This window comes from Pseudonaja textilis, chromosome 4, assembly GCF_049901715.1.
Source record: "Pseudonaja textilis isolate UNSWEBS1 chromosome 4, rPseTex1.2, whole genome shotgun sequence".
In the NCBI taxonomy this organism is placed as follows: Eukaryota; Metazoa; Chordata; class Lepidosauria; order Squamata; family Elapidae; genus Pseudonaja; species Pseudonaja textilis.
Genome location: NC_141993.1, coordinates 35,527,584 through 35,550,407, shown reverse-complemented (window position 1 = coordinate 35,550,407; position 22,824 = coordinate 35,527,584). Strand labels below are relative to the sequence as shown.

The 22,824-nt window shown below is 35.6% G+C and overlaps 1 protein-coding gene across 2 annotated transcripts in view; it reads right to left on the bottom strand.

Annotated features, from left to right (window-relative positions):
• The window catches only part of CHST15 (carbohydrate sulfotransferase 15), a 69,526-nt gene extending 61,946 nt beyond the window's left edge, over nucleotides 1-7,580 (bottom strand). The window contains exon 1 of one of the 2 annotated variants that reach the window (XM_087932566.1): nucleotides 6,999-7,580. The gene's annotated coding sequence lies outside the window, so the exon portion shown is untranslated. Of the gene's footprint in view, nucleotides 1-713; nucleotides 951-6,998 lie in introns of those variants that run through there. The other variant, XM_026704931.2, reaches the window with a different exon arrangement.
• Nucleotides 7,581-22,824: the final 15,244 nt, after the last annotated feature.

Genomic DNA, 22,824 nt, shown 5'->3' with positions numbered 1-22,824 from the left:
CAAAATCTAGGAACCAAAGTCCACAACTATAACTGACAACTGCAGCTTTGTAAAGAATATTTACAGAATTAAAGAACCCCCATAGAAATGTACAGATGTATACTTAATTAAATTATCAAACTTGAGCCAAAACTGGGATTGGATTGTGCTTCTTGTCAATGCCTCAGTTTGAAATTCATTTTTACATTAGTCAATTACAAAAAAATACAACCTTTAGCACCAATTTTCTTGAATGAAGTACTCTCAATCATTGGGTAAGAGACTTGAGTAATGTTGGTACAAGTACTGTGTCTTGTCTGCATTTCTCAGTAACACAGTATGTTACTCAAGTCTGTTGGTAAATTCTTTCCATGCACAAAGGGTGCTATGGAACTAGATGGTTCAAGTTGCTGAGAGAGACAATAGTATAAAAGGGCTGGTCACTCCATAGCTTCCCAGACTCAGTTGTCCTCCAGGCATCCATCAAGATGACTCTAGAAAGTCTGACACGTACAGTGCCAATATTAATCCCTTATCCCAGTTTTCGGGCTTCAGAGATCAGAAGACCAAAAACAGTAAATATTGGTATCTTCTCTCATGAGTCATCAAGGACCCATGTCCTGAATATTCTAGTAATAAAATCTACCAGCTGGTGTTAGTTGACATTATAACTCTAGAGCAGTAAAAGTACAGTTGAATTAAAAAATCATTTTGAAACAAGTTTAAAAACCTACTTATTTTATACACATTTCTTTTTGATGCAGATTTTCAACAATCTTCAAAACAGATAAGGAATCAGAGTAGACTTTGGCGCCTTTTTGAAGAAATCTTCACATATAGTAGAGAGATCCAGTTTGGTCGGTACCAGACTAGAATGCAGGAGATCATGAGTATGTCCTATCTTAGTCATGAAAGTCAGCTAGATGACTTTGAACCAATCACTCTGTCTCAGGCCAACCCATCTCACAGGGTTGTTGTGGAAAAAATAGGAGGAAGCAGTATGTTGAATATGTTCACCACTTTGAGTTATTTGTAAAAGCAATAAAGGAAGGATACAAACCAACAAATAAATAAAATGTCTTCCAAGTCTGCTGTTCTTCAGGTACACTGAGATTAAAATAGTTGACCACAAATTGTGATTATAATCATCCCAACATATTTGGAAGGAACCAACCTGGTAAGGGTGGTTTACCAGGTTATCTTGTTAGCTAGTCTAAGTGTTTCTCAACAGTAACTCATAATCCCCAGAAGTTAAAAGACAAATGGAAGATTTCATACCCATTTTACTGAATATAGAAGAACATGACTGTTCCAGAGTACTGTATGAAGTTAGAGTGTTTGTTTTCATTTTTTTTAACAATCTGGTTGTCTTTCAAAGACATAATCATTTCTGGAAAGCATGAGATTTCTATGAAAAACTCTGACCATCTGACCGGATATTAACTTAGCAGAGGGAATAATAAATATATGAAAAGGCTAAGGGGCTGCAGAAAGGAGGAAATCACAAGATTGAAAGGGAGAGGGAGAAATAGGAGTTACTGTTATCTCAGTTTGGCTCTGAAGGTGTCACAAGTAGTTTACAGTTTGCCAGCAAGGTGCATAGTATTTAAAAGAAGCAGAGTTAAGGCAATGAAACACGCATAAAATTGCTTAAGATCTTATCTCCAATTTCATCTTCTGTAGCTGAGCTGAAGCTTGTTAGAACACAGTCAGAAGTTGTTGTTATTGTTTAGGAAGTCAGGTCAGACAAAAAATAATTGATATCATGATATCAGCAGCCTCAGCAGCAAGAGCCTCCTGTGGATTTCATAGAAAATCTTTTTGTGGATATTTTCCCTTAAATTTCTTCAGTAAAGGCATGGAAGGCAGTGGAAACTGAACATCAACTAGAAGCAAAACAAAATTGTAAATAGCAGGTGGTTAATTCTAAAATCCATATTAACATGATATATTTATTGGACCATAAGAAAGGCTGAGCACCAAAGAATTGAGGTGTTTGAAGTATAGTCTGGAGAAGAATGCTGGCTCCTATCAAGATATGCATATTGGAGTCTTCTTATCTTTGGTGATTGCGTTAGTTCTCTTGCCACTGGAATGCAGCAGCATTTGGATATAATTGAATAGTCAACTTGAAAATCAACCCTTCTATTTTGCTTCAGGATCTTCATTCTTGTTTCAGTCTCTTAGAATGTGATTAACTGTGCCAACTGCTCTCTCAGCATATTATCTGATGAAATTAAGATTCTCCAAAGGGTAGATAACAAAAGGACAAAACTACCCCTCATTTTCTTCAACAACACAGACAGTCTTTGCTTAATAACAAATCACTTCATGACCATTTGAACTTACAAGGTAGTAAACTACTACTTACAACTAATCCTTGAAGTTATGATTGCCATACAAACATATTCTGGGATCATGTGATCAAATTTCAGGCTATTGGCAACCAGCTTGCATTTATAACCGATGCTAGCATCCCACAGTCATGTGACTGTGATTTGCAATTATTTTGTCATTACAGCAAAAAATACCCATTAGATCCGATCTAAGTATAGTATATAAGTATAGTATATAAAATCATACATTGCAATGTGCTACCTGTCAATGAATACTTCAGTTTCAACCATAGCAATAGATACAAACTCAAGGTTAATCGCACCAAACTTGATTGCAGGAAATATGACTTTAGCAACAGAGTGGTCAATGTCTGGAATACTCTACCTGACTCTGTGGTTTCTTCCCCAAACCCCAAAAACTTTAACCTTAGACTTACTACTGACCTCACCCCTTTCCTAAAAGGTCTGTAGGGGGCGTGCATAAGCGCACCAATGTGCCTACCATCCCTGTCCTATTGTTTCTTTTATTTTTCTTATATGTACCCATTTTATGTATTCATAACTATGCATATACTTATACCTATTACCTTGTAAGCAATTGACAAACCAAATAAAATAAAATTAAATTAAAAAAAAATAAGAGTCAGGTCAATAACTTATGATCATATTCTGGGATCAATTGTAGTCCATAAATCAAGGACTGCCTGTAACCACCACCACCAAATTTTTCCATATTTATCTGTATTCTAAAACTAAAAGCTAAACATATATATTAGTATATCAAAGTCAGCAAAACAGAAGAAAGGCATGGAGAAAAAACAATCAGCAGCACAGCAGATGAACTAAAAGCTGTCAATAATCCTTTATTGCTAAAAATGAGAAACCATAAATTCTAACTGTTAAAAATGAAAGCCAGATGGGTGACTTTGGGCCAATCACACCCTCTCTCTCTCAGCCCAAGCCATCTCAGAGGATGATTGTTGTGGGGCAAATAGGAGAAGGAGGGGATTTTAGATATATTCCCTATCTTGAGTTATTTCTAAAAATAATAAAAATAAAATAAAAATAAATATTTTTCTTTCATGTTTACTAGCACATTTATTTCAAAAGTAAGTACCATTCATAATGTTGTCAGGTCATCCCACTTCATGTCTATTTATGAATTTTAAAAAATCAATACATTTGACTTTCATCTTGTATCTGTATTCAGTTGAAAGCATTCAGTCATGATATCTGAACAAAAGTATCGAACCTATTTCAAAGCTTTATATTATGATTAATAACATCTCATAATGCAAAAAATTAGCATTGTTTCTGAATCTTGATTTAAATTTAAAATTACAAAAAGTTTGAGTTTCATGCCAAACACAGTCCTCAACTTACAACCATTCATTTAGTGACTGTTTGAAGTTACAACAGCAATGAAAAAAATGACTTATGATAATTTTTCACACTTACAACCATTGCACCTTATCTATGGTCAAGCAATCAAAATTCGGACCCTTGGCAACTGGCTCATATTTATGACAGTTGTAGTATCCTGGGGTTATGAGATCACTTTTTGAGACTTACTGACAAGCCAATGGAGAAGTCAGATTCACTTAACAACTCTGTCACTAACTTACCAACAGCAGTGATTCACTTAACAACTCTGACAAGAAAGGTCTTAAAATGGAGCAAAACTCATTCAACAATTGGGATTCAATTGTAGTCATAAATAGAGAATTATCTGTATACTTTGCACACATATTGCCTTGAATATTCTTCCAGAATCCTTTAGTGTCCATAATATATGTAACCCTTATATACAGAAAGGGTTCTTTTCTGCATGTAAATTAATTTACATCGCTTAGCTTGTGATGAATCAAATGACTCATCTGACTCAATGCTTTCTAAATGTACAAATAAGATGGTGATAAGAAATAAGCAATAAGGATATCATACAGAATTATTGTTCACTACCATGAAAAAACTGATTTTTAATAATGATAGTTTGCTTAACGAAGCCTATGAATTTTTTAGGGTTTTGATTTTAGGAATCAAAATCATTCACGGAAACATTTATCCATCCTATAGTAATAAATAAACAAGCATTTCTGCTTTTGTCATATATGTTCCATTAAGAATTATAGAAAAACAGTGTGTGCAATATTTGAACTATGATTTTAATTATGGGATTTTATATTTTTCCAGCCACTTTCTACTTATAAAACAAAATAATTACTTTGATATATTTTTATTTAGATAATGAATAGATACTATTTCTTCACAAATCCAAAATGGGATTTCACTTGCATCAAATCTGATGGTCTTGAAATCATAGTTATTATTATGGTATATGAACTGAACAATAAATTACTCTGTATTTAAAAATGCAAAAAGAAATTTGTAATAAACAGAGTAAATATATCAATGTTGATCTTTCATATTTATCAGTGATCTTATATTCTAAAAAATCATTTCTTCAAATCAAATAACTGTTGTGGTGATAAAATGAAATATAATATTTGGCTGCTTAAAGTTTGGGCCTTATAATAACTTAACAAACTTTGAAGCAATTGCAGCAAATAAAATTAATTATTCATTCATTTCATTCATCTGAAGAAACTTACTGACAAATACTCATACTTATGCACCTTTTAACTACAAAGACACTCCTATCTTATTAAACAGAAAGATATCCTCCCTAAGTTATACCTTGTTTCAATATTTTTCCCTGGCAAATTGCCATACAAATGTTTCAATTAATCAGTCAGTAATTCCCAACTGGCAGACCAGCAAAATTGCATTATCTCAGTTATTATACAATTCCTCCAAGGACTCACTTCACACTGACAATGTTTTGAAAGGACATGTGAGGTTTCTTTTTATATATATATATAAGCAAAGTGTCCTTATCTGTTTATAACATGCAAACACCATGTCTCTACTGAATTCCTGATGTTTAATGATATCCTTTATCTATTAAGGAACAGACATAACAATCTACATTTCTCATTATTACTACCTAACACATTAAATAGTGAAAGGGGTAATTTTTAAATCCTATTAGAACATTAAAAATCATTCCATACAAAATATTATTTCTCCTTTTCTATCCAGAAGTCATTTTCAGTTTTTATTTCACCAAAATTCAGAAATGAGAAAAGATGGAGACAGTTGTCACTGAACAGTGAATTAGTCACTATCCAAGGACTGTATAACACTAATGCTACAAATCACCTTCTCTAGAGAATGGTTTAAAAAGAAATGAAACAGAAAAGTTTGTTGTTGTGGCCAAGCCATTTAATCAATCCACCATATAAAACTGCCTAAGAAATAGCATTTTCCACAAAAAGATTAACTGATAATGTTAGAAACCAATCCATAGTCTTCTACGTAGTCAAATAAAAAACTGAAAGATACATGCATCCATTTCCAGATAAGCCTATCTAGCACCTCCATATCCATCTTACACTGCTTCCAGCTTCCAAGTACCTTGGAAGCTCTTACTGTCAAGCCACAGAATATATTATTCTTATCACAAATGCTATTGATTCTACAGCTATGAAGATCTAGAAAACCCTTGTTTCTAAATGCACGTATGTTTCTAAATGATGTATGTAGCACAAATGTACATGCTGGGGATTACTTAGACATTAAAAGACATTGTATTTGGATCAGGATTGAATCAGTTTTACAACAGCAAGAAGGAACGTTCTGTCTATAGTATGAATACATCATTTCAGTGGCACAATATGCTTATGATGGTGCTAAACAGATAGTGATGATATTGTGATTTCAGTTATGACAGCGAACAAAGAAAAGTAAAGGTAGATAACAAGCACATTGCTGCAGAGTTCTGAAAATAAAACTCTCTCATGTTCAAGTGCCTTGTATGAGATTCCCAATCCTTCAAATGCTTGCATCAACACATCAACACATTTCTCACAGCATAAGATTCCATGGACTATTAGTTATTGTGTCATGAAACGTTTTTATTAGAAGTGATATCTACTGACGCCTCCACCAAGTCAAGCTTGTGAGTGCTAAAGATGCCACAAGACATTTTTGTTGATTTTGATTTAACAGGCTAGCATAGCTCCCCCTGTGGAAACTGTTAAAATACGGCTAACATTTTTAAAAAAAAAAAGATTTCTCGGGAGACAGATTCAGGCAATAGTATGGCAGATAGGCGGTGTGGCAACGCAATTACAGTCTTTTTTTAAAAAAAAAATCCCTGTGGCTGGATAGTCGCAAAGGCACTGCCGCTGCCTTGTCCCATTGACGGGGAGGGCTGAATTCTTTGGGACAACCAGCAAAATGCACGCAACTGACACAGCCCGAAGTTCTGCTTCTTCTTTTTTTAAGACAAGCCTCCTCAGGAGTGTTGTTAAGAGAGGCAGCCTGGACTTTTTAAGGATCTGCCCGCGGGTTTCTAAAATCTCTTCCCCCGGCTCGGCTGGTCATCCTCTCCTCATCATCCCCTTCGCTCTATAGACAGAGCGGCACTTGGGCCACCTTCCCCCTCAGGCACGTTTTTTTTTTCCCTATTCCTTCCTCCGGCGACCAAAGAGGGACCCCCCGCCGCGGGCTTCAACCGCGCGCCCCTCCTCGCGCCACACAACTTCCCCCAAAGTCAGGCGGAGAGTCCTAGGGAGTCTGGGCGCGAGCCCTCCCGCCTCTCCCTCCACACACACTGACCTTGCTAAGGCAATGCAGGTCCGGCACAATCCACCGCTGGGCGCGTGCCGCGGCCTCCTCTCCCTTCCTCCAGGCAACTTCTTCCCTTGGGCGGACCGGCGAGTCTCCCAGCATCTCCCGTCATCAGACCTCAAGCGGAGCTCTTCCTCTCCTTTCCCCACACCCCACCTCACCACCCCGGGCTCCCGCCTGCTTGGCTTGCGGAGCCCCTCCCTTCTCCTTCTCCCCCACCCCACCTCAGGCACACTCCCCTTGAGCTGAGGAAGAGCCGGGCGCGCGGTCGGAGTGGGCTCGCTCTAGTCGGCGCAAGCGTCTCCAGAGCGCTCGCTTGCGCCTCTGCCGCGCGCTGCACCACACACCGGGCGAAGGAAGGTTGGGAGGGCCGTCGGAGGAAGGGAGGGTGGGGGGCGTGGTGCCCCTGACCTGCCGCCTTCCCTTGCACAAAGCGCCGGGTTGGTATTCAGAGTGGCAGAACGGAGGTGGCAGCGTCTGCATCCATTTCCTCTCTTTGCTTCGGAGCTTTGCTCTGCTTAACAGGAGGGGGAAGCCCGATTTTCGCCGCCAGACAGTCCCTCTCAAGGTAGCACGGGACGAGCATCGCCCGAGAGTCGAGCTAGAGCAGCGGGCTGGTAGCGTTTCCCGGCGCGCGTTGAAGCCGAGCGCACAAAACCCTTAGACGAGGATAAAATGAGACAGCGGCAAGGCCTCGGGCTAAAAAAACACAAAAAACGAAGTAGTTTGGTTCAACTTCCCTTGGAGTCTCCCGAGCACGCGTTGCAACTGCTTAAACCCAAGGGGTGGAAGCGTCGCCGTAGCCCCGGCAAGAAAAATCCTGTCCCTTGGCAATTTGAGGTGGGTTTTTTTTAACCCTTGATGCCCTTGTGTGGCTTCAACTTTTGGACGAAGACAGGCAGAAAAGATGGGCATGCACTCCGAAAAGCTCGGACGAATCAGGGCAAGAAAATATCACCCATTCCCGTTCCGCTGTGGCACTCTAAAGTTGGCCTTTGGAGGTGCCTTAGAATGAGGAAGATTTGAGAAAGAACTGAAGAAGCTTCTTGGATGAGAAGTGAAATGTCTTCAAAAAAAAAAAAGAAGCCAGAAAGTCCGATTGTCTCTTGAAAAAGCACCTTTGGGACAATCATGACCTGGATGACTGAGAATCTCCATAGTCCCCTTTGAGAAAATTAATATATTCCAATATTAAAATTAAAATGACCAATCATGCATAACATCAGGATACTGTATTGAAACAACAATAGATCTGAACACTGTAGTCACATGTAACAGTGTTAAATAAGCATGCAGTATGTTAACTTAAGTCATTTGGGCAGAGCTGGCATAAAGTACTGTACCGAATATCTAGCACTTCAGTTGAAGCTTGGCCCTGGAAGGACTTATAAATTACAGTAGTTTAATTAAATGCATGGCAAACCCTATCCCAAAGGCATATTGTGCTGATTATTCACCTGTGTTTCTCCTTGTTCTTGCAGCTTCTGAAAAATTTGAAGCTCAAACAAAATTTCTGGAACAATAAACTTTTAAATTTAAGCAGCACCTTCCAGCAATAGTTGTTTCAAAATCTGCCGAAGAAAAAGAATGCTTTCCAGTATTGCCTTTAGCTCACTATTAAGTAATTGCATACAAAGTAAATACTTCACATTACGCACAAATGGATCTTCACATCAGTAATGCTGCAGAATGCCACTTAATATTTACCTGTCTTCTGTACAACTGCCTTCCCAGTCATTTTCAACCCAGCCTTTCTCTATCTTTCCAATCAGGGAAAAAAAAACAAGCATGAATTTATAAGAGATTTTTGCTGGTATATATACAATCAAATCCATTCTACTTACCAAATTTCTCTTACAAATTCATTTCTCATTCAAGCTAATATCTACACATTTCAAGGTCAGGAGAAAGAATGAGCCCCTTAGCATATCTTCTCTCTCTTAGCTCAGAAAATTTGCATATAATAAACCAAGCATTAAACCTCTTGATACTTCCAGGGCTGAACAAATTATTGGAAAATCGTCATGCTGAAATATTCACAAATATATTCATAATGGTATTGTTTTTGTTTATGATCAGCGTCATCAAATTATTTCTATACAATTGGCCAAAATAAATACAAGTAATTGAAATATTTATGCTCATTTCAAATATTATACATCATTTTTCCTACAAGAACATACAGGTGAAACTTGAAAAATTAGAATATCATGCAAAAGTTCATTTATTTCAGTAATGCAACTTAAAAGGTGAAACTAATATATGAGATAGACTCATTACATGCAAAGCAAAATAGTTCAAGCCGTGATTTGTCATAATTGAGGTGATTATGGCTTTCAGCTCATGAAAACCCCAAATCTACAATCTCAGAAAATTAGAATAGTACATGCTATCAATAAAACAAGGATTGTACTTAGAACAATATCGGACCTCTGAAAAGTATAAGCATGCATATGTACTCAGTACTTGGTTTGGGCCCCTTTTGCAGCAATTACTGTCTCAATGCAGCGTCGCATGGAAGCTATCAGCCTGTGGCACTGCTGAGGTGTTATTGAAGACCAGGATGCTTCAATAGTGGCCTTCAGCTCTTCTGCATTGTTCGGTCTCATGTCTCTCATCTTTCTCTTGGCAATGCTCCATAGATTCTCTATGGGGTTCAGGTCAGGCAAGTTTGCTGGCCAATCAAGCACAGTAATCCCACGGTCATTGAACCAGGTTTGGGTGTTTTTGGCAGTGTGGGCAGGTGCCAAATCCTGCTGGAAAATGAAGTCAGCATCCCCATAAAGCTCGTCTGCAGAAGGAAGCATGAAGTGCTCCAAAATCTCCTGGTAGATGGCTGCGTTGACCCTGGACTTAAGCACAGTGGACCAACACCAGCAGATGACATAGCTCCCCAAATCAACATAGATTGTGGAAACTTCAAGCATCTTGCAGCATGTGCCTCTCCATTCTTCCTCCAGACTCTGGCTCCTTGGTTTCCAAATGAGATGCAAAAGTTGCTCTCATCAGAAAATAGGACTTTGGACCACTGAGCAACAGACCAGTTCTGTTTTTCTTTAGCCCAGGTAAGACACTTCTGATGTTTGTTTGTCAGGAATGGCTTGAAAAGAGGAATACGACATTTGAAGCCCATGTCCAGGATCCATCTGTGTGTGGTGGCTCTTGATGCACTGACTCCAGCCTCAGTCCACTCCTTGTGAAAGCCCCCAACACTTTTGAATGGCCTTTTCCTGACAATCCTCTTCAGGCTGCGGTCATTCCTCCTGCTTGTGTACGTTTTTCTTCCATGCTTTTCCCTTCCACATAACTTTCTATTAACATGCTTTGATACAGCACTTTGGGAACATCCAACTTCTTTTGCAATTACCTTTTGAGGCTTTCCCTCCTTATGGAGGGTATCAATGATTGTTTTCTGCACAACTGTCAGGTCAGCAGTCTTTCCCATGATTGTGCTTCCTACTGAACCAGACTGAGAGACCATTTAAAGGCTCAGGAACCCTTTGCAGGTGTTATGGTCTAATTAGCTGATTAGAGTGGGACACTTTGAACCTAGAATATCGAACCTTTTCACAATATTCTAATTTTCTGAGATTGTGGATTTGGGGTTTTCATAAACTGTAAGCCATAATCATCTCAATTATGACACATCATAGCTTGAACTATCTTGCTTTGCATGTAATGAGTCTGTCTCATACATTAGTTTCACCTTTTAAGTTGCATTACTGAAATAAATGAACTTTTTCATGATATTCTAATTTTTTGAGTTTCACCTGTAATAACAGTGTAAAATAGGTGGGCAATTGTGGCATTTCAGATTTTCAAGGCTCCTCAATTGTATCTTATATAACCTTGCAGGCTAATGGCTGATGAGATTACATCCTACAACATCTGGAAGGCCAAACACTGCTTAATTTGGATGTAAAAGATTGGTTTCTAATCTAATTACTTCAGAATTGTCCATTTCTCCTCTTTGAATTCACAAATCTGAGCACTTGAAACCATTATAATTCACCTCAGTGCCCTCAATCCTAGATATGTTGACTATTGTATTACACAGCCACTATTTTCAACAGTTTCTTTATAGCATTAGTTCATTTATTAATTTTAATTGTAAGAAACTTAAATTTCCAGTTGAATGTCATTCATTTGCTTTAATAGCCGGCACTGTAATTGCATGTCTATCCAGTGAACTGGCAAGTAGGACTCATTTAACACAGTTGAATGTATTTCTAAGTTGATCTGAATAGGAATGAGTTAGAAAGAAAAGTATACCTTTGGTGATTTTATCCCTTTTATTTAGAATACAGTTAAGGCCTGGTCTTAAAGACCCAATTTTAACAATTATCTTTGGGTCACTTTAGAAGTTCTTTATCTGTACTTTGCAAGGACCTTGTTGATCTTGAAGGAGTAATATTATAAGAACAGCCACTGAGGAACATGACTGGGAAAAGACTGATCACCTTATAACTGCTTGGCATTGGTTAATTTCATCTAGTACATATTTTTATGTTGTTATAAAAACATTTACATATTGTATCTGTAAGGGCAAGTAGCAAAACGGTGCTCCTGTTTTTTACTGTTATGTTCTTGCTTGCTTATTAGTTCCATTAACATGGAAATCGAAACACTGATTTATACATGCATTGCAAATTTTATATATTTAAGAATCATGGCTTTAACATTATAAACATATAAAATGAAATGCCTATTATCCAATTTTCCAGTCCCAAATTATTTAAACAAATAAATAAAAATAAATGCATCAATTAAATTATTAAAATAGCAAGGTTTTAAAGTACATTAAGAAGAGCACAGTAGCTTTGGGTAGTTTTTCATTGCTTCTACAGAAAAGGGGCCTAGTGAATTTTCATTAGGTTGCTCTATAATGATCCTGTCACCCCAAAATAGAGACCTTACTCAAATATGTTTCCAAAATGCAGTATAAAAGATGATGGAACATAGAGCAGAATGTTGTACGTGAAATAAACAACTAGATTTCAAACCTTGTAGATAATAATAAGTATCATATTGAATTGTGTCTCTAAGTGAGCTGGGAGTCAGAACAAATGAACAGAAATACTGGTAGGACACATAAAAAACAAATCAAAAATAGACTTTTTTTAAACAGCAACATTCTCTTCAAGGTCTAACTACAGATTTCAACAATCCAATTTGTATATATACAACATTCAGTAATGCTCATTAAAAAAAAGGCTGCAGGATACTCACAAACTGAAACCAAGCAAAGATAATCTTGCTTCCAGGACTATTCCCAAACTATGGGTGGGAATGCTTCAAGTAAAATAAACCATACCATACATGTAAGGTCAGATCATGCGTATACAAATTAGCAATATGTCTTATGTGTCTGGTTCATCCTTTATTCTATTTTTTCTTGGTGGTGGTAATGGTAGTGGTGATTATGGGTAACCCAGGCTGTTATTCTACAAGGCACTAAGTTAGTTGGGGGTGCGGAACTGTTCCAGAAAAAAAAACTCCACTCCCACAGGTTTAGGTTTTATCTTCCTCTAATTATGTATAGGTTTGGGCAGGTTAGGTTTTTCCTTGGAATTGAGACTGCTACCTTCTCCCATGGTTAAAAAAAGTTTAATGATAGGCTTCTCTCTCTCCCTCCCTCCCTCCCTCCCTCCCCTCTCTCTCTCGTATATGTATGTACGTATATATGTTATATATATATATATATATATATATATATATATATTTGTTTTCTGAGGTTCTCATGGGTATTTATATGTAGATCTTTGGTTGTTGGTTTCTCCGCGTAAGATTTGAAGTATCTAGGCAACGCGATGAAGTCTCATTCATCATCTTCAGGCTTCTGTCTCCAGCTCTGTGCTTCTCAGAGTAACTCTGAGAAGCACAGAGCTGGAGACAGAAGCCTGAAGATGATGAATGAGACTTCATCAAACGTGCCTAGATACTTCAAATCTTACTGCGGAGAAAACCCAACAACCAAAGATCTACATATATATATATATATATATATATATATATATATATATATATATATATATATATATATATATATATATACAGAGACTCACAGATTATATATACGCACATATGTATATACATACAGTATGGATACATATATATGCACATATATTTATATAGTATCTATTGACACATGCCAACATAACACAATGAATTTTAAAACTACTTTATCGGGTTACTAATTAATTTCAAATATCTGATCTGTTCCTGCATTGGTTTAGTTGGCTCGCTGAACAGAGATTCTTCTGGGAAACATCTTTCCAATTTACCAAATTACTTCCACTAGCCTATTTTTCAGATTTTTTTTCCAAATACACTACCTTGGTCCCTGTGTGAAGAATCCCACGAATGATTCATGGTTTGTTTGTTTTTTGCCAAAGTATATAAATGCAATATATGCTGAACAAAAATGCCCAGAATTTTGGCTGAGAATTCTGGAATTGGTAATTCCAAATATGTATGCCTTAGATAAGGAATAATTGGTCTAGGTTCTTCCAAATTCAGCATTATGATATTATTAATTTATTATATATTATTAATATATTATATATTATTAATCTATTATTTGTATTATTGCTCCATGAATTCTCTGCAATATATCCTGGTATATATAGTCTCTTGGCAATAAAGTTCCTAGAGAAAAATAAGGAATTGCTTGTATGATCTCACCACAGAAAAAAGCATTACTTCAGAGGCATTAGTACCACCTATTTAATTAGTGATTTTCAAGTTATAGAGTAATGGGAATTGATCCAAGACTTTTCAAAACTTTGGAATGACATACTGCATAAATACTATAAAGATTTGAGGGATATGCTCATGTAAATTCATTCAAACAATGTTTTCAGTGTTATAATTCTCCATTAAAAGCCATGTTTTTGATGTACAAGTGGATACAGGAGCCTTAACTGCTTCATTCTTGGACAAATCAGTTTTAAAGCAATGGTAAGTAAATTGTAAATATTCTGTTATATAGGAAATACACAACTTTATTCAGGTGATGGCTGTGATCCAGAAAAATCACAATTGCTATTTTAGACTAGTTTAGGAAAAATTGTCTCCTCAAGGTTCCTTAAAATACCATATTATGATAATTGACTACATAATACAAGTGTAACGTAATACAATAGCTCTTCCTCATTTATGTTATCTTTATTTCAATTATGTACTGTAAATAGGTTTGTATAAAGAAGAGAATAGCTGATTTAAAATCAGCTAGTAACCATTATGTCTTTAATGTTTGTAAGCTGTCTAGACTCGCCCCTGGGTGAGATGGGTGGTATTAAAATTGAATAATATTTTTTTAAAAATTTCTACGTGGATATATCTATACAATTTTCCAAGTCCAACATTTTAACTAAGTCTTCCCAAACCTGCTGCAAACTAGATATTGTTGAGTCCAACTTCCTTCAGCTTCAGGGATCCAAACGCATTAAGAAAAATGGAAGTTGCTTCACTTACCTGGAGGATAGCAGAATTTCTTGCTATGGTTACTTTTAAAATAGGCTAAAACTAAGACTTTCTATATAACTTTTTTTCTGATCTTCTATATACATTTTGGGGGAATTAAAACATATTCTGGGAAAAAGTTGACATTTTGGACCTCAACTAGGATAGTTATGGATGTCCTGGCATGCACAAAGTTGTATCACAGATTTTAATGCAACAGATATGTCTGAAAAAAGATGTTTTCTAAGATCTTCCTTTTTCTTTTTTCCCTAAAACTACTAAATTGGAATTTTGGAATTAGATTACAAAGCAGTACAGGAGGAAAGAATAAATACATTCCTTTCAAAACAACTTTGTTAACTTTAAAATACCTATGACTATATGTCTAGAGAGCTCTGTATTTTTGTTTATATACATATGTTTATCTGTTTATATCTTTTATATGGAAACTTAAACAGTAGAACTCCTACAGCCCATCTATTCTGTTGTAAGGCTGTGAAAAAATCTTAAAGTTCAGGTACTATCCCAAAGATTTAAAGCAGTAATTTGTTATAAATAAATAGTTCAGTCCTCTTTCCCCACTAAAATATGGGAATAACATTAACAAGTTGTAATCCCTATTAGCCAGTGGACAGCCACAAAATGGGCACAGTAGAGAATAAGAGCCGCAGGGCATGAGGTAATGATTCCACTGCCCCTGCATGAACTGTTAGTTCAAGAACCAGAAGTTATGATTATAAAGGGTTTCCTGAGTATGAAATGTAATGCTTCCTAACAGCAGGCATGTTTGCTTCCAGAAATCTGGCTCTATGCCAGAAAAGAAGGGGGAAGTCACATATGGTTTATTTTCCTTAGATGCTTTTTTTTTTTGGTGGTGGTGGGGAAGGGGCACATAGTTTTCAGATGATGCCATGAGAGGCAGCAAATTATGTTCTCTGCGCACTTGAGGAGCCTACAACTTGTTCCCTATTTATTGGTCCTGGAATTGGTTTTTTGAAAGATAGGTACCCTTCAAACTCATCATTATAATATACTCTATTCTGAACAAAATAAAACAATTCAGCACAGGTTGTGAAGACTGTTTTGCATTTCCCTAAGGTTCTGCCTTCCAGATAGACTAAGACTGCATATCCTGGAGTGGTCATTGGACAAGGTTGCTGAAAATTACAGGCTTAAAACATCTGGAAGCCATCTGATTTAGGAATTATGCACAAAATTCCACTTAGTATGAGCCCAACAGCATTCATCTGAAAGTCCCAGTTGTTTTAGTAAATAGTTTATAATAAGAGATTCCTCAGAAGTAATTCTATTATGGTAATTTTTCTCTCAATCTCTGCATCTTTTTTCATTGTTAAATTGAAGTTCTATCCACTCTTCTTAAACTGACTTAAAACCATGCTGATTTAAGATTCACCATCCCTTTGGCCTATCTTTAACCTGTCTCCATTTCTCTGTTTATATGGACAAGCAAATGAAGGTATCCTAATTATGTCTCTGCTGGATGCTTTAAGCAAAATAGCTATTGATTCAACTAGCTTTGTTTGCCTCTACATGTCAACAGCTGGTGGAAAATTGCACCAGGGATGTAAGAATGGGGCATGAAATTGACCAACATGCAAAGCCTGCCAAAGCCCTCCCCTGGAGGTAATTTTTTTCCAGTCTAGCCCAGTGTTTCTCAACCTTGGCAGACTGAAGATAATGTGGACTTCAGCTCCCATAATTCTTCAGCCAGCAAAGCTCTAGCAAATTTCTTTTCAGAACAGATGTGGTTGAGTCAGGAACATAACTACTTGCATACTTAAACTGCCTGGCTGGGGAGTTATCAAAAAGCACCTACAGCTACAGGGAAGGAAGCCAAAGAAACAACAAAAGAGTAGCTGACCAGGAGCCAAAGCAAAGGGCATAGCTGAATTTAGATTTGCCTTAAGTGATCAATAGTACCAGACCTCTAACCTCTATTACTCACCTAATAATAGCTGTAGTGGTGCTTGGGCTTATCTAACGTATGGACTGAGAGCAATGTCAAGGGGAGAAGGTCCCCCAAAAGAGATATTGTGCTACAGTTTATACCATCATTAGATGCTAGCAATAGAATGTTATCAATCCATGATTTATTTATATCATTGCATTCATTGTTATGCAGGTAGTCTAAACCCAAGCCATACAAAATATTGAACGTTAACTATTCTAATCAAGGAAGGCAGCTTAGGTATAGTTATTGGGACTGGAAGGTAAATGGAAGTGTGAATTGTGTAAATAGATCTAGCATTGTTGGAAGATACTTTACAGTGAGATATTTTTATGAAAGGGAGATATCTGTATCTCAATTCCATCCAAAAAGGATATGATTTATATATCTTCATCTGAAAAAGAAATATGGTCTGAGGCTATGGTTTGAGAAAATCTGCTTAAATCACTAAGTTTGGTCTTCAAGTTGGAATTTACTTTAAATAGTTGTATGAAAATTGGCTACCTTTTGAATATTTAAACTGTTTTCAACATGTTTGATCTGTCTATTTGTGAATAAATTTGAGTATTTAAAAACACGCCAAAAAGACAGTTGATTCTATTTCAAAGAAATCAAGTCAAATCTGATAAGTACAGCAGCCTTCCAAAATAAATTAGTTTAAAAGTTACCTCCAACATCTGAAAGGAAAATTGGGGATGTTCATTTGCCAAAGCCTGTTTCAGAAAATTAGTCCAATGAAGATGCTTCATCATTGGAGGATACAAGATCCTAAAGATAGGCAAGGTGGTATATCAACATGTTCCATGGTATCTGCGACAGTACTTTCTTTACATTCTTTTAATATAACTAAAATAAATAAAGTGTCAGCTGCCAGCATATTTATTTGCAGCAATATTCTTGGACCCATTTGGATAGTAAAGAATAACTGGCAGACATTTTCTCAACAGGCAATTCAGACCAAAGACTTTTTATGACTATGTGTACCACAAACTCTCAAAATTTTAAATCATCTGAAAATTTGCTTAGCCCTAAGCATTCATAACACATCATTGTTTGCTTATAGTCCTGAAATGTTATCCGTTATATGTATACAGAGACTCAGGAACAGGTTGGAAAGACAAATATGAGTCAGTGCTTCTGAAGTGAAATATTGAGCAAAATGTAGCATGGGAAAAAACAGAATGCAGGGCGCACGCCTAGTTATTTGCCATCAGACTTTTTACTGGTTGCTGCTGTCCTTTTCTAAACAAAATTCTTGTGGGTTATTTGTGGATTCTGGCCAGCAATGTGAAATCTTTTTCTCCACAGGAAAAAAGGGAATAGCTTGGACATTTTTTAGCTTCTGCTCTGAAGCTCTGGATAAACTAAGATAATTTTTAAAAAGGAAACTAATTCCTCCTAGCTTCAAGGTGATTTCTGAAACAAATTCAATTTTAGAAACAGTTGATGGTAAGAACAATCTGAATAAAAGTTGGGAGTTATCTTCTCTGTAGACTGACCACAAAGGAACTTTGTTGCTCCAAGAATATGGTTTTTAAAAATATCCACAAAAAATTAAGCTGCCAGTTTTTCAGTACATGTTGACAGAATGATCCCTTGTAAATGCTGCATGTCTAACAACATAGTCCTTGGCTTTCACATGTTATTTGTGACATTTTTTGAATGATTTCCTAAGCAGGTGTTTCCCTTATCTTTAAAACAGGAAGAGATGTGATGGATTTAAATACATGAAGCTTATTTCTATGCCTTTGTTAAGTTCAGGCAGTTTGATGGCTTTTGGAAACCCACTGAGAATGAAATTTAACAAAAGGGTTCCTTGAATCAGTAATTCCTTTCTTTTGTGTCACTGCCCTTCAGTGCTGTATCACAGCCTACGCCAAACTCAAAACTTTCTGATGTGATGGGTACAGCTTGCTAGAAGAGTGGGAGTTGCAGTACTACATCTTTTAAAGATGACAGATTGGTGAAGGCTATTTTATTTTGGTGCATTATTGTAACACATATTTGAGATGTCTATTCACACCTACTCTTTTCCTCAGGAAAACAGCAGAAACAGCAATAATTTACCACTGTTCCTCCACTTCTTTCAGACATGAACACTCTCTTCAAATAAGTGCATTTAGCTTCTTATAATATTTCAATTCTTGTTTCAAAGGACTATTTTTGTAAAAAATAATAATAATAATAATAATAACACAATGACTGCTATTTAAGCACAAAAATAAGAGTAAGAAATATTACTGAATACTTTCCTTCCTGGTAATTTATATTGTTTTCTCAAAATATCACCCATTCCCACCCTAAATGAATCACTTTTTTAACATGCAAAAGACACAGATCCTTAGCAGTCAAAAATATATACTTTGGAAATTCCCTATATTGGTTTACAAAAAAAAATGGTTAAGCTGCTTTTTTATAATGACCAAGCAAAATTTTGTTGCCATAGTACCTCATATGGAAGAGGGAAAGATACTCAGCATTTGGAAATAATGGCAGATTTTCAGTATTATGTTGTAAAAACATTTTTCATTACCACATCTGTGAAACCTAGAATTTAGCTTTTCTTTCTTTGTTTCTCCTCCTTTTCCTTCTGAAATAGTTTGCAAAATAATCCATTCTCCTATTTTCTGCATCTTTTACCTTTTTAAAACTAGTTTGGCATGTGAATGGATTTTATCATTCTTCCAGAACAAAAACACAACTGGGGAGGGCGGAGCTGGCGTCACGACGATACGGCATGCAATCTTGGAGATGTTTTCTCCTGGACGGTCCAATCGGATCTAAACCGTCCCGCAGAGATTGTGAATGTAAAGAGCACATCCTGTCGATCCCAGGGATGTCACAAAGTCCCTGGTAGATCCAGGAGAAGCTCTTTTTGCCAGCGGCAAAGAGGCAGCCATTAAACCTGCTGAAGTTGGGACAGCTGCGAAATGAAAGAGAACAGAAAGAGAGAGTGTGCCGGTTTTGTGAAAACTTTTTCTTTATTTTAAGATTTGAAAGGACACCCTAAAGAAAAGAAAGAATCTGTAAAAGTTTTGACAGAAGTGATTAAGCAGCAATTTTAAACAGGAATGTCAAAGTAATATTTTTATTTTTTTTCTCATTGCTGGATTTTCTACACACGATCTTATATTTTGAAACTGGACTGGTTTTTTCTCTTCTTTCATTTATTTTTTTTCTCCTTTTTGACTTTATAATATTTTAGGCTAGAGACTCCCTTTTAGTTATTTTTTTTAAATATCTTTTTTCTTTTTTAAATTAATTCTTATTACATTTTGCTTGGAAAAGGAGGGGGAAAGTGAAAGCAAAAGAAACTTTGTAACACTGCCAACTAGAGGCTTGGAAATATTCTATTACTCTTTTGACCAGATGAAGTTGAGAAAGAACTGGGACTTCTTTTCAAGGACATTGCTATTTGATAAGATAGAGGGGAGAGCATGGGAGAGTATTGTTGCAGGTGCTCTTCTGGGTTTCTATCAGCACCTGGAGTCTGGTGTTGAAGCTTATAGCAAAAGTAGTCTTTTTTCTTTTTTCTCTCTCCCTCCCTGGTATTTTTGTCTTTCCATCTACCTTCCATATTGGGTTTATTTTTTTTTCTATTTTTCTGGCCTTCTTTTTTTCTTATGCATCCTTTTATATCTGAGACCTCTTAATTAGATTAATGTGTTGAAGAACCTGAAGAATTTTTCCTTTCTCTTTTTTAGCTTTTTATTTTTCATTTTTCCGCCTTTTTAGGATTTTACAACTTTTTCTTTTTTGTGTGTGCTTATGTTCTTTTCCTCCATTTTTGAATTTTTACTGCTATTTAACCAATTGATTGGATTAAGGTATACAAGAACCTGAAGAATTTTTTTCTATTATTATTATTATTATTATTATTATTATTATTATTATTATTATTATTATTATTATTGTAGATGGATGTGAAATAATACTATATTAAAGGAAAAAGACTTCACACAGTGGATGGAGAAAGAACTGGCTTTTTTCTTTAGACAAAACAAAAAAGAAGATACATCAATCCAGAACGTATGGGATACAATGAAGGCATATGCCAGAGGCTTGATAATAGACTATACAAGGAAAAGAAATACCATGAAAAGATTAGCCTCTAAGGGCTAATCCTCTAAAGATAGAGACATGTTGAAAGGTGGCTGGTTTGAAAATAAATAAAGATAAGACAAAGATCTTGACAAAGAATATGCTATCAAGACAAAAGGAAGAACTGGCAGATCTATTGAAAATTCAGGACACGAATAAGATCAAGTACTTGGTGATATACTTGTTTTGCTTTTATTTATTTTCAAACCAGCCACCTTCCCACATACCTCTATCTTTTCTATCAGTTTTAATTCTGTTTCTAGTAGGTCTTCTAAAATGAAGACCAGATCATCTGCGAATGCTTGCAATTTAAATTCTTCCTTTTTAATTTTCATCCCTTTTATATCCTTTTCTTCTCTAATATTTCTGTTTAGCCCTTCCAAGGTTAACACAAACAACAAAGGTGACAGTGGGCACCCTTGTCTTGTTCCTTTTCTTATATCAATAGAGTCTGTCAATTCTCCCTCTATCATTACCTTTGCCATTTGCTTATGATATATAGCTTCTATTGCTTGGATGAATTTTTTACCAAAGCCCATCTGTTCCAGCTGTAATAACATGAATCACCAATTCACATTATCAAATGCCTTCTGTGCATCTAAGAATATCAAAGACTATTTTGAAGATTTAAATAAAATTGTGTTGAAATATATATGGCAAGGTAAGAAAGCGAGAATAAAATTAAAACTTTTGCAAGATGCTAGAATAAGAGGAGCATTTGGTTTGCCTAATTGGGAGTTGTACTACCAACTACAAATTTGATATGGGTTAAGGAATGGATAACATTAAGAAATGCTAGATTGTTGACATTAGAAGGACATGATCTGTTGTTGGGGTGGCATGCTTTTTTATGGTATGAAGGAACTAAAACATAGGGGTGTTTTAGAAGATGTTATAAACAGGAGTCTCTGAGGTTAATTTGGGAGAAGACTAAAAGGCAATGTTATTTGAAAATTCCAGTCTGGCTATTGGCTATTGAAGCATTTTCTTATCCTATAATATACAAAAAGGAACAAACAGTTAGATATGGTGAAATATTGAATGAAAAGGGTGAACTTAAACCTATGCAAAAACTAGAGGAACAAAGTATAAAGATGAATTGGTTTTCATATGCGCAAATACATTCAAGGTGTGATAAAAATTCTAAAACAGAAGGTTTCTATGATAAATTGACTGATTTAGATAAGATTTTGACAGGTACTGATGAAAAGGTGATTAAAAAATTGTATGGATATTTATTAGAAATTAAACTAGAAGAAGAACAAGTCAAAGAAACAATGATTGCTTGGGGGAAGAATTTTGGATATGGGATTGATCTAGAGAAATGGCAAAAATTGTGGTCTCAAAATTATAAAATGACAATGTCAACAGTATATAAAGAAAATTTGTATAAGATGTTTTACAGGTGGTATTTCCCCCCAACAAGAATAGCAAGAATGTTCAAGAACAAATCTGAAAAATGTTGGAAATGTCATCAGGTACATGGCTCATATTACTATGTGTGGTGGACATGTGAGGATGCCAAAAAATATTGGACTAAAATCCACACCTGGTTGGAAAAAATGACAAAAAAGCATATAGACTTGAAACCAGAGATATTTTTATTGGGAATTTTACCTGAAATATATAGTAAAGAACTGAAATATTTGATTGTAAATGTATTAACAGTGGCTAGGTTCATATTTGCTAAAAACTGGAAAAATGAGAAAATACCAACACAGGAGGAAGTTATTAAGAAAATAATGGAATATGCTGAAATGAGTAGAGTTACATTTGAAATCAGAGAACAAGAAGATAAACAATTTTATAAAATTTGGGATCTATTCTATCAATGGTTAGACAATAAAAATGGTGATGAAATATGTAGATTTTTAGAACATAATGAATATATAAAGATGTATTTTTTCTATTATATCTACAAAATGATTATAGGATAGATTTGAGATGGAAATATGAACTGTTATAAAGCAAATTAAGTAAAATATGGATTGTCTTGTAAAACATGAATGAATAATAGTATAATCAAATGATTGATTAATAATGATATTAATGTATCTAGGAATATTTGATTGACAATATGAGAACATATACAATGTAATTATAATTGAAGACTACAAAGTGGAAGCACAAAACAATTTGTAAACCAACCAATACACTGTATGTACATATATGGAAGATGGTTTGATGTTATTTTGTTGTGTTTGTTTCTGTTTGTCTTAAAAAAACAATAAAACTTTTTTTTTTTAAATGTATCATTGAAGAATATTAACAGGATGATTG